Here is a 9,436-nt window from a genome sequence, read left to right as displayed (position 1 = left end):
GGAAATCTTTTTCCCGTCATCGCATGTTTTAGCGCATTCTATTGGAATCTGTAAAAGAGTAAAGTTTCAACCAAAAGTTTCTTTATTTTGCTGACATTATAGAAACGAAAGCAACCAGTTTTCCCAGGATATTAGTCCAGTCTCTTTCTTGATTTCATTGTTAGAAAGATATTTAAACCATGGTGTAAAGGAGATAGGTTGGTCATCGTCAAGGCCAAATGAGGAGGGTGCGGTTAACAAATAGTAGACCCTGCACAAATAGATATCCGAACTCGTCATATTCGAGTCGTTATGCACTATTTTTGATAAGAACACTTACATGATACATGGAAATTGATTGTTCTAATATATCTGTAATTACCGATAAAATTTTCCTACGTCGATGGCACATCGCCATACAAGTGAAAACCAGTACCCGTCCATTGCTCTAACACTTACTATGGTCTACTAGCCGCAGAGCAGTTGTTGTAGTGACAGCTACACTTGGCTGTTTGAAGGCCGCCACCTAAGCATCTGTCTCTATAACAGAGTTAATAGTGAAGCCAAGTGTTAAATACTGACACGCCTGTTTCACTGTAGAAACGGCGTAGTCAAGCGTGCACTGCAGTGCACGCTAGACTACGCCTTATGTTTATCATATGTTCGAGTAACCCACGAGGGTTTGTTTACAAATGCTTCCACTCAAATCCAGTGCTTACTTGGAATGGATTCAGCCTGCTCTCGGTAATGGGAAGTGTTAAGTGATTACAAAAACGGCCCACTGAAAGGCTGCTTTAGCACCTTGTCGTGCAGCAAAGCAGTTCATTTTATTTTCGCGTAGGTCTTCCGGGATAAGTGCAGGACAGGGGGTAAGTGGGCGAGAAAATACCGTTTTTAGGCAATCAAAGCGAGACGTCCTTCTGCGTTGTCTCAAAGTTTTCTTGTTATTTTTTTGAAGATCAAAATCAATTTGGCAATTAGACGACATTTGGTGGCAGCGAAACGCAGCCTCAGCTCTCCAGTGTCAGAGCATTTACAGAGTGGAAGCTCTATTTCTCCCAAGCCAAACATCAAGGTCATCTAGCTAAGAACATTTGACCTTGCACTGTGACACACCCTCGCGCTGGGCAGCAAACAGAAAGGCACGTGACGCAGTGTTCAAGCTCATACATTTTAAAACTCTGCTAAATACGCTCTTGCCCTTTTTATTGTGGAATATAAGATTCGATTCTTACCGTTTGGATGACAAAAGCACATATAGCTTTTGCTTGCGCAAGTTCTCCTTAAAAGGCTATTATAGATCCCGCCCCATGTGTAAAACTATCTTGGAAGCAGGCGCAATACGATACGAAACGGAGGGCCAAATATTTCATAACAACCAAGCGACTTGTAGGCCTTCAACCCAAAGATAAGTACTTCATTTAAGCAGCTTTAAAAGTAAATTATTTGCATCTTGACGTTTCTGCTACGGGTGCGCCGAGCCGTATCAACGGCTGCTGCCACCAGCTGCCTAATATAAGCGGGGCTTTGGTCCTTTTAGTAGCGGCCATATTTTGGTCTAAGCGAAATACGAAAATAATAAGGCGTCACGCTTTTTGGCGTCACTGTACCTAAGGAACTTCATATTACAGGGACAAAAATGTAGGATATCTTAGGTGGAATAATATAGCGATTCCATAATCTATTTAATTCCCTCTGAGATGACGTCAAAATTGCGAAGAGGTGACGAAAACATGAACATCACCATGACGCCTTTTTTACTTCTGACGTACCGTGACGTCCTGCAGCGCAACTTTATTATGCACAGATTCAAGTTTTAACCGCGGAATGACAGAAAGGGTGATGGAACAGGGTAGTTTTCGGATGGAATAGAATGGTTATATTATTCCATCCCTGACGTAAGAATGTGACGCGAAAGCGTTTCCATTTGTTTCAGGTGCGGCAGTTACTCTGCTAAACGATGCAAGCACATCATGGCAGCAGCTACTCCAAACAGGCATAGCAAATAGCTACAAGTTCCTGTTTATACATTTCACGCGCCACGTATTGCGACATGCTTGCATAAAGCCTGCCATTGATCTAGCTGCACGAAGGTGGGCAGCCCGTGTGCAGGTAGCGTCTATAGCGTGAAAAATCCAATTGTTATATATTAGGTTCAACGTTCTTTTATACACTTTTTGCTCACATCCCTAAGTTTGCGGATGCCAAAATACCAATCGCGCCGACAACGGACTAACTGCTTTACTGAAATCTTGACTATATGGCACTAGAGTTAATCCCTCCACTACGCTAATCTTCACAAGTTCAGTCACCTTCAGACGTTTAAACCCTCTACTCACTATCGTTATGACTATTGTTGCTCTGCAATGATTCCTTCCTTAGGAAACAATAGCCCGGGGTTATCTCGCCGCGGCTACTGGGCAACAACAGCACCGATGAGTTTAGTGTGTTGCTGGTACAAGACTTTTTCATTTACGAACATGAGGCGATATGCTAGATTATCTATTTTAGGTAAGCTGGAGGCTGCTCCAAAACAGAACGTAAAGCGTGTCAGTCGCAGACTATGACAAAGTGAGTGCATAAAAATTCTACAAACCTCTCCTTTGTCTGTCTTCACTTTTGTGGGGGGGCAGAGTTGGAGTCCTGGGAAACATAGCAACACTTGTTAGTAATAAAGGCCGCAGTGCCCATTATGCTTAAAATGAACGCAGTCCGAACATATTTTCTTTCATTATCGATTTGCTTAACTTCTTAGGAGCTTCTAGATGAATTATTTACTGGGGACCGATATATTAGTTTTCGCTATGGCATTTCTGGCATTAAAGTGTTACTAGAGTACACTGCAACCAGACATGGCAGTAATTGAATTACAGTAATGAAATTACTGTAATGTAATTACTTTTCCTGGTAATTTGCAATGTAATGAATTGCTTTTTTGGTTTGGTAATTTAGTAATGTAATGAATTACGTTTTGGCAGTAATTTCGCATCAAAAGTAATTAATTCCTTTCGAAATTACTTTTACTAAAGTGCGCTACTGCTCCTTCAATAGATAACAAAGTAGAGTGCCGCGAAAGCAGGAATGACGTTCGGCAAACCGAAGCCAGCGTGACGGATCAGCAAAAGGAGACAAAATTGAGCAGAATAGTGCGTCTTAGTTTTAGTTTACTAGCTTTACTTAGTTTTTGCATGGATGAAAACTAGAAAGTAATTTGAAACTAATTGAATTACTCAGTCGAAGTAATTGTAATGTAATTTCATTACTTTTTCGGAGCAGTAATGAGTAATGTAATTTAATTACTTTTCTGCGATTTTCAGGAAAGTAATTAGTAATGTAATTTAATTCCTTTTCAAAAGTAATTTTGCCATGTATGACTGCAACGTATGGTGAGTTTAGACGTTACCGTGTTGGTACTGACCATCTCGATATTTGAAGTATTTAACAAAACAGAGGAAATTCATGGTCAGAACCTTCTATACGAAATTTTAGCAGCAGTGAAAGGGGCCGCAGAAGCCGCAACAGCACTTGGCATCGTTCAGAATGACACCAGCACTATTATCAGTGACTCCAAAATGGTCGCTCTCAACTTCGTGAAGGGTCGTATATCTACCATTGCTTCCAAATTTTTAGCACGAAGCCAAAAGCCAGGAGGAGGATATGGCATGGGTATCGGCCCGCTCGGGCATCCCATGGTAACAAGGCCGCTCACCGATAGCTCGAGGTTTTGTCGGACGCGGGATTGTCACATAGGGAGAGGCACTATAAGTATCAGGACATCACCAAATATTACAAGGAGTTTAGAGTGAGCCTGCCTCATCCGCACGTTTCGCTGAGCCGAGGACAGGCTACCACGTAGCGATGCCTCCAAATATGTTCGTATCCAAACCCCTGGACTTATTCCAATATCCTTTCTGACATAGTACACCCGTTTTGCCAACTGTGCCCTGGGCCTGCAACCTTAGACCACATAATCTGGGACTCCGTGGATAAACCGCCTCCGGTAGATCTGGTCACATCACCCTCGCGTGAAAATTTGAAAGCTGTTCTCGCCGGTCAGGATCCGGCCGTTCAGGTCCGGCTCATGGCAAGAGCACAAGAGGTCGCCAACAGACTTCAACTGCCGGCTCCTTGAAACGTTTTTCTCCCCTTCTCTGAATTGTTTTAAACAGACGCCCACCATATATTGGCCGCATTGTATCGCTCTGTCATTTAAATAGAGCAGTAGGCATCGGCGAGCATCTAGGCATATGCTCCGGACTCTAATTTACGGAATTTTTGTTCATTACTGAAAATTGCACTGCTTAACTAACTAAGCTTACGCTAACTGCTTAAGCTAACTACCACTCGTTTACAGCTTTAAGAAACTAGATGATGCGCTACGCCACTCTTTCAGTGGTGTCATTTGAGATTGCTGCCACAAAAAATTCAGATCCCAACCTATACTAAATAGTTGTCGATTATAATTGTCACATGAATGGTACGATTTATGGCTAAGCAGTGCTCCTAATTATTAACACTGAATGTTACTGCTAATTAGTTCTGTTAACATGCCTATTCAGAACAGCTGTCTAGTAGTTAGAAACGCTATTGACAAGTTTTATTACAGCATAGTTTTGCCTAATAGCAGGGATAATCATTTGCCTTCATTTCAACTAAATTTAGCGCAATTATGATTAGAAATGGGAGGGCTCAAAGAAAAATAGAAAAGTTTGAGGGAAAACAACTTTTTTTTCTAGTTTTATTTTTTGAGGCACGGAAAACAGGCAAACTATAATGTATGAAGTTTTTAGAAAACATGAAAGTTTGTCCTATTCTTTATATTTGATGGATGACTTCTTCTATATAGACAGGACCCAGAGAAGGTTAAATAAAAATATTTTTATTCGTCGCTGCTTTTGGCTTTGATTGCACACTTTAAGCTTAGTTGAGAAGTTTACTTACAAATGCTTGGTCCAGTGAAACACTTTAGTATGGTGAAGTGCTGCATTTTGTTTTTTTGCTCTATATATGTTTTCCGTCCGACGAGCGAGGTACGAAAAGGTTTTAACTATATTGTCTTCCACTGTTTCGTTTTGCTTATGGGAGCGCGTGAGGTATGAAAACATGTGGCATATATTGTTTTACATTGCTTCGTTTCGCAGATAAAATGTGGCTGTGCGAAGCGAAATGTTTTCGACCCCGGTTTCAAGTCATCCACTGTATACAAGACTCGTATAGCGCAATCCCACTTATACAGGGAAAACAAAAATTGATTTCTTAACATGACAGACGGCTGAGATACACCTTTAGCATTAGTAAGCTATCGATTTATATTTTATATTTATATATTTATATAAAAGTTTTATTTGAATTTACATATAAAGTGAATAGAGCAAACCAAGAAGGTGAAAACACAAGAGCAAATGCAGACCTTACTCCTACGTTTGATTTGGCTCGGATTATGGTGCTCAACATCCTAAAGCGATCTAGGATATGAGAGACGCCGTAGTGGAGGTCTCCAGAAATTTTGATCACTTGGGGTTCTTTAAAGTGCACTGACATATCGCACAGACCACGGGTGCCTTGCTTCTTCCACCAGATTGATTGTAACAAAAAAGAAGATATGAATTGAACTGCACCTAACATTTCACTATAAATAAAACAACATTCACCACTAAAAGGTATATGAGCCGAAAAAAAAAAACGCACTAAGGAAAAGCAGGTAGAAAAGTAAACATAACTTTGTTGACTCGCACTACATCCAAGTCGCTTCTGCTGTTATTTCCGGCGCTAATAATCAAACTTGAGACTTTAAGCTCTAAGGTAAAGCGAATGAACACCAGCTTCTGTACTTTATGTCCCTTAAGCCTATTTGCACTCTTAATCTGTACGCAGCTGAACTTTGACCAGTTACTCTCGCATGCGGAAATGGAGGTCATAACATCATATACCAGCCACCGTCTAGAAACACAGAGTCATTTATGTTTTTTTATAACCAAGGAAAGTGACTCAACATTAGCACTAGCAGTAAACAGTTATAGTAAAAAGGACTGTTTGCTTTTTCAATGCACCTGTATTTTTTTATTAATATAAATAGCAGATATTAGGGTGAAAGCATTTCTTCCCTTATAAGTGCCGTAACCAGGATTTGTCACTAGAGAGTGTGCACTGCTATTTTGTCGACCACGCCAATTCGACAGTGTTGTCATTGATTTATACGCAATTCTTCCGTATACGCTACCATCGGCAACCGCTGGGCTAACATCGCAGTTGATCACTTGTCGAGGTATGCAAAATTCATCACTCTTTCATCTACCACTGGTCAGTGCACGTTAAAGAACCCCAGGTGGTCGAAATTTCCGGAGTCCTCCACTACGGCGTCTCTCATAGCCTGAGTCGCTTTGGGACGTTGAACCCCACAAACCAACCAACCAATCATCTACCACTGCTTCCGACGTAGCCGCCTTCATACTGTAGCAATTTGTCTTTCGCCTCGGCGCATCTCTTGAGCTGCTCACGGACGGAGAACTCGTTTTGTGGCGCAAGCTATATTGGCGACGAACTTGCGATTTCAGTGTCGTGGTGCTCTGAGGAGGCACAGAGCCCGACGTGGAGCCGTTGCCTAGCAACCGCCGAAGATGACGGACGCCGAGCGCTCGCCGCGTTGTTGTTGTTGTTATGAACTTTATTTTTCCACCGCCGCGGCATCTGGCATGACGTCACACCGCGCGCCTCGCCGCTGAACCACCGCCGCCGTTTCGTATGACGTCATACCACTTGCCTCGACTTTGCGCTCGCCTCCATTCGCTTCGCCAGCTGTGTCGCATGCCTGATAACATGTCGGAGGATTGAAAGAAGAGCTCGCGTGCGCTGCAACCACAGTTGAGACGGCAGTATGGACGGCGCAAGTCTCCTAAGTAGAAGAAGGCCTGGAATCGACATCGGATCGAGATCAAGAGGAAATGAATCGGCTAGGAAACAAAGGAAAAGCGCGCCCAACGACCGGCTAAACGCAGTATCTGTCTAAATCAACGTCTCATCTTCAATAGACTAACCTGCACTTGCAGTTAAGATTAACCAAGGTTAACCAAGCTATAACTTAGCTTTCGCTGCGTATATCCTGGCATAGCCACGCTAACCACTGCCAATTTTTACGTGATGTCGTAAAAGCCGTGCCCAGCCAAGGCAACGCAATTCATTGAACCGGCGCTGCCTCTCGACCACAGACTAACGGGCTCATCGGCTGACTTAGCCATGCCCTTCCACCGCCCTGGCGACATGCTTTGTACATACTATGTTAAAACAGCGCTAGAAGCACGGACTGATAGGAAGACAAACACTGTTTTAACATAATGTCCAACCAACTCGCCCAACAATCCACTCTGTACCTACGTTCAAACGTTTCATCAAACCCCTAAAATTGGCACCTCGTCCTTCCGCATGTAAAACACGCGTAACGGGTTTTTCTCCGTTCTGTATTTTTTATTGCCGTCAGACTTCCGTTCCACTTGATATCGTTCTTCATTTTAAAGTGATGCATCTGACTATACTATTGTTTCAGAATCAGCCCGACGCGTAGATGATTGCCGCCAAATCGCTCGCTCGCTCTAGAGAGAATCAAAGTACCGTCAGAAATACCGCGAAGACAGCAATCACACTACCACGCACCTCTATGTCTCCTGTGATTTTGGATCCGTTTCAGTCCTCCCGGCCTATCATGGAATTTTTTTCCTTGTCTAATGTCTCCTGTCGCGTCCTGTAGTGTAGGCCTCCTGTTACATAAATTGTGAAACCTCTGACGCTGTCTCCTAATCTTTGCCGGAGCGGACCTGAGCCCTTGAAGCCTTACTACGACCCTGCCTTTTCTCCTACGCCAGCAGTCGTAAGGGTGCCTCTCTTCCCCAGAAGCAATCGTAAAGGCGAAGAGATGATCCTTCAGCGGCATTGCTATCGCAATGTACTCTCCGTGCTCCACCCTGACTGGCCACTGACCACTGTCGCTGCAGATCTTTTGGTCCCAGGGCCTTTAAATAAATCCTATCTCACAAAGCATATATTATTCTCTATAAACTTCCACAGGCCGACTAAAAGCACAGCACACTTGAACAGAGGATTAAATATCATCAGTCAGGAAATTTAGAATTAAAGCGGCATGCTCAAGATCTCGAATGCTTATTCGTCTAATTGTAACGAGCTAGCAACAAGGGTCAAAATGAAGTTATATAAGTTCAATTTTATAATTACGTGAGTTCGCAGCAGTCATCTCTTGGAAGCCTGAAAAATGAAAATCACTTTCTTGAAATCTTAGCGAAACCTAAAAAAAAAAAAAATGCACGTAGAGCTTTCAGTGCTATATTTACCCATATATACCAGCATGGAGTAATTACGACTAAAAGCAATGCTTCTATATCAATCCAGATATTGCTACTGACCCATGCACAAATGCCAGAGTACTAAGCGGCCACAGTTTTTTGCATCTTAACTGTGCGATTAAACTGGTCAGTGCTTGCTTCATGGATACACAGATATAACGAAACGACTGCATTTTTGCTTTTGCTTCATTTAAACATCCTTTTATTTTTCGTGCGTATTTCAATGCGGTCTTATTTCCAAGCAAAAACAAGAGCTAAAAAAGAGCCGACAGTGAAGTTAAAGTTTGTCTGACTTCTCTGTTAGAGATCCAGGTTGGAACAAAATCCATTCTTTCACTCCTTGTCTTACTTCTTTCTCCCCCGCCCTCCTCCCTCCTCCTCCCAGGCCTTTCTTCATTGGAAGAAACAGCGCATTTAAACCCCCGACCAGTGATGATAGCGCTGGCCGGATGAAGACAAGTCCACTTGTCAAAACGTTAGCTCGGCTTGTAAACTGGAGGCTCCCCCTCAACCGTTGTTCATTACTATTTGAGTCCCTGTTAGAGATAACTCTGAAGAAGTCAGAATAATAACTTGCGAATAAAATTTTGAAAACGGCGATAGTACTTTAACATTTCTTTAGAGAAAGAAACAAAGCGTGAAACCGACTAGCACTCATATTTCTTCTCCTGTTGAGTTACTACAATTATGACACATTTTAAAAACTGGAGATTTTTCTAAAGGCAGCATATATTCTAAGAAGCTTGAAAAATAGCCCGCATCGGAACGGAACCTATAGGAACTGTTCCGTTAAAACATTTATCATTCCTAAGCAGTCTAAAAATACTTACCGAGCACAAGGAAAAGACCAGCCAGAGCGGACAGACGCATCGTTTTGGAAAGCCAGCTAACTATGCGTGCCCCGTTAAAGTGCCCCCGTTATACAAGAGAACACGCTTGCATAAGGAGGTATATATTCTTGCATCTGAGCCTTGTGTGATTTCAAATATACCTATCAGCTTTATTGTCTGCTTTCAACACAATTTATTAGCTCGAATTCGACATTAAGGGAGCCCATGGAACGTTCAATATAGAAGGGCAGTTACATTACTCAAGTCTAATATAGT

This window comes from Amblyomma maculatum, chromosome 5 (assembly GCF_055883805.1).
Source record: "Amblyomma maculatum isolate TAMU_Amacu chromosome 5, ASM5588380v1, whole genome shotgun sequence".
In the NCBI taxonomy this organism is placed as follows: domain Eukaryota; kingdom Metazoa; phylum Arthropoda; class Arachnida; order Ixodida; family Ixodidae; genus Amblyomma; species Amblyomma maculatum.
Note: the sequence above shows the minus strand (reverse complement) of the source record.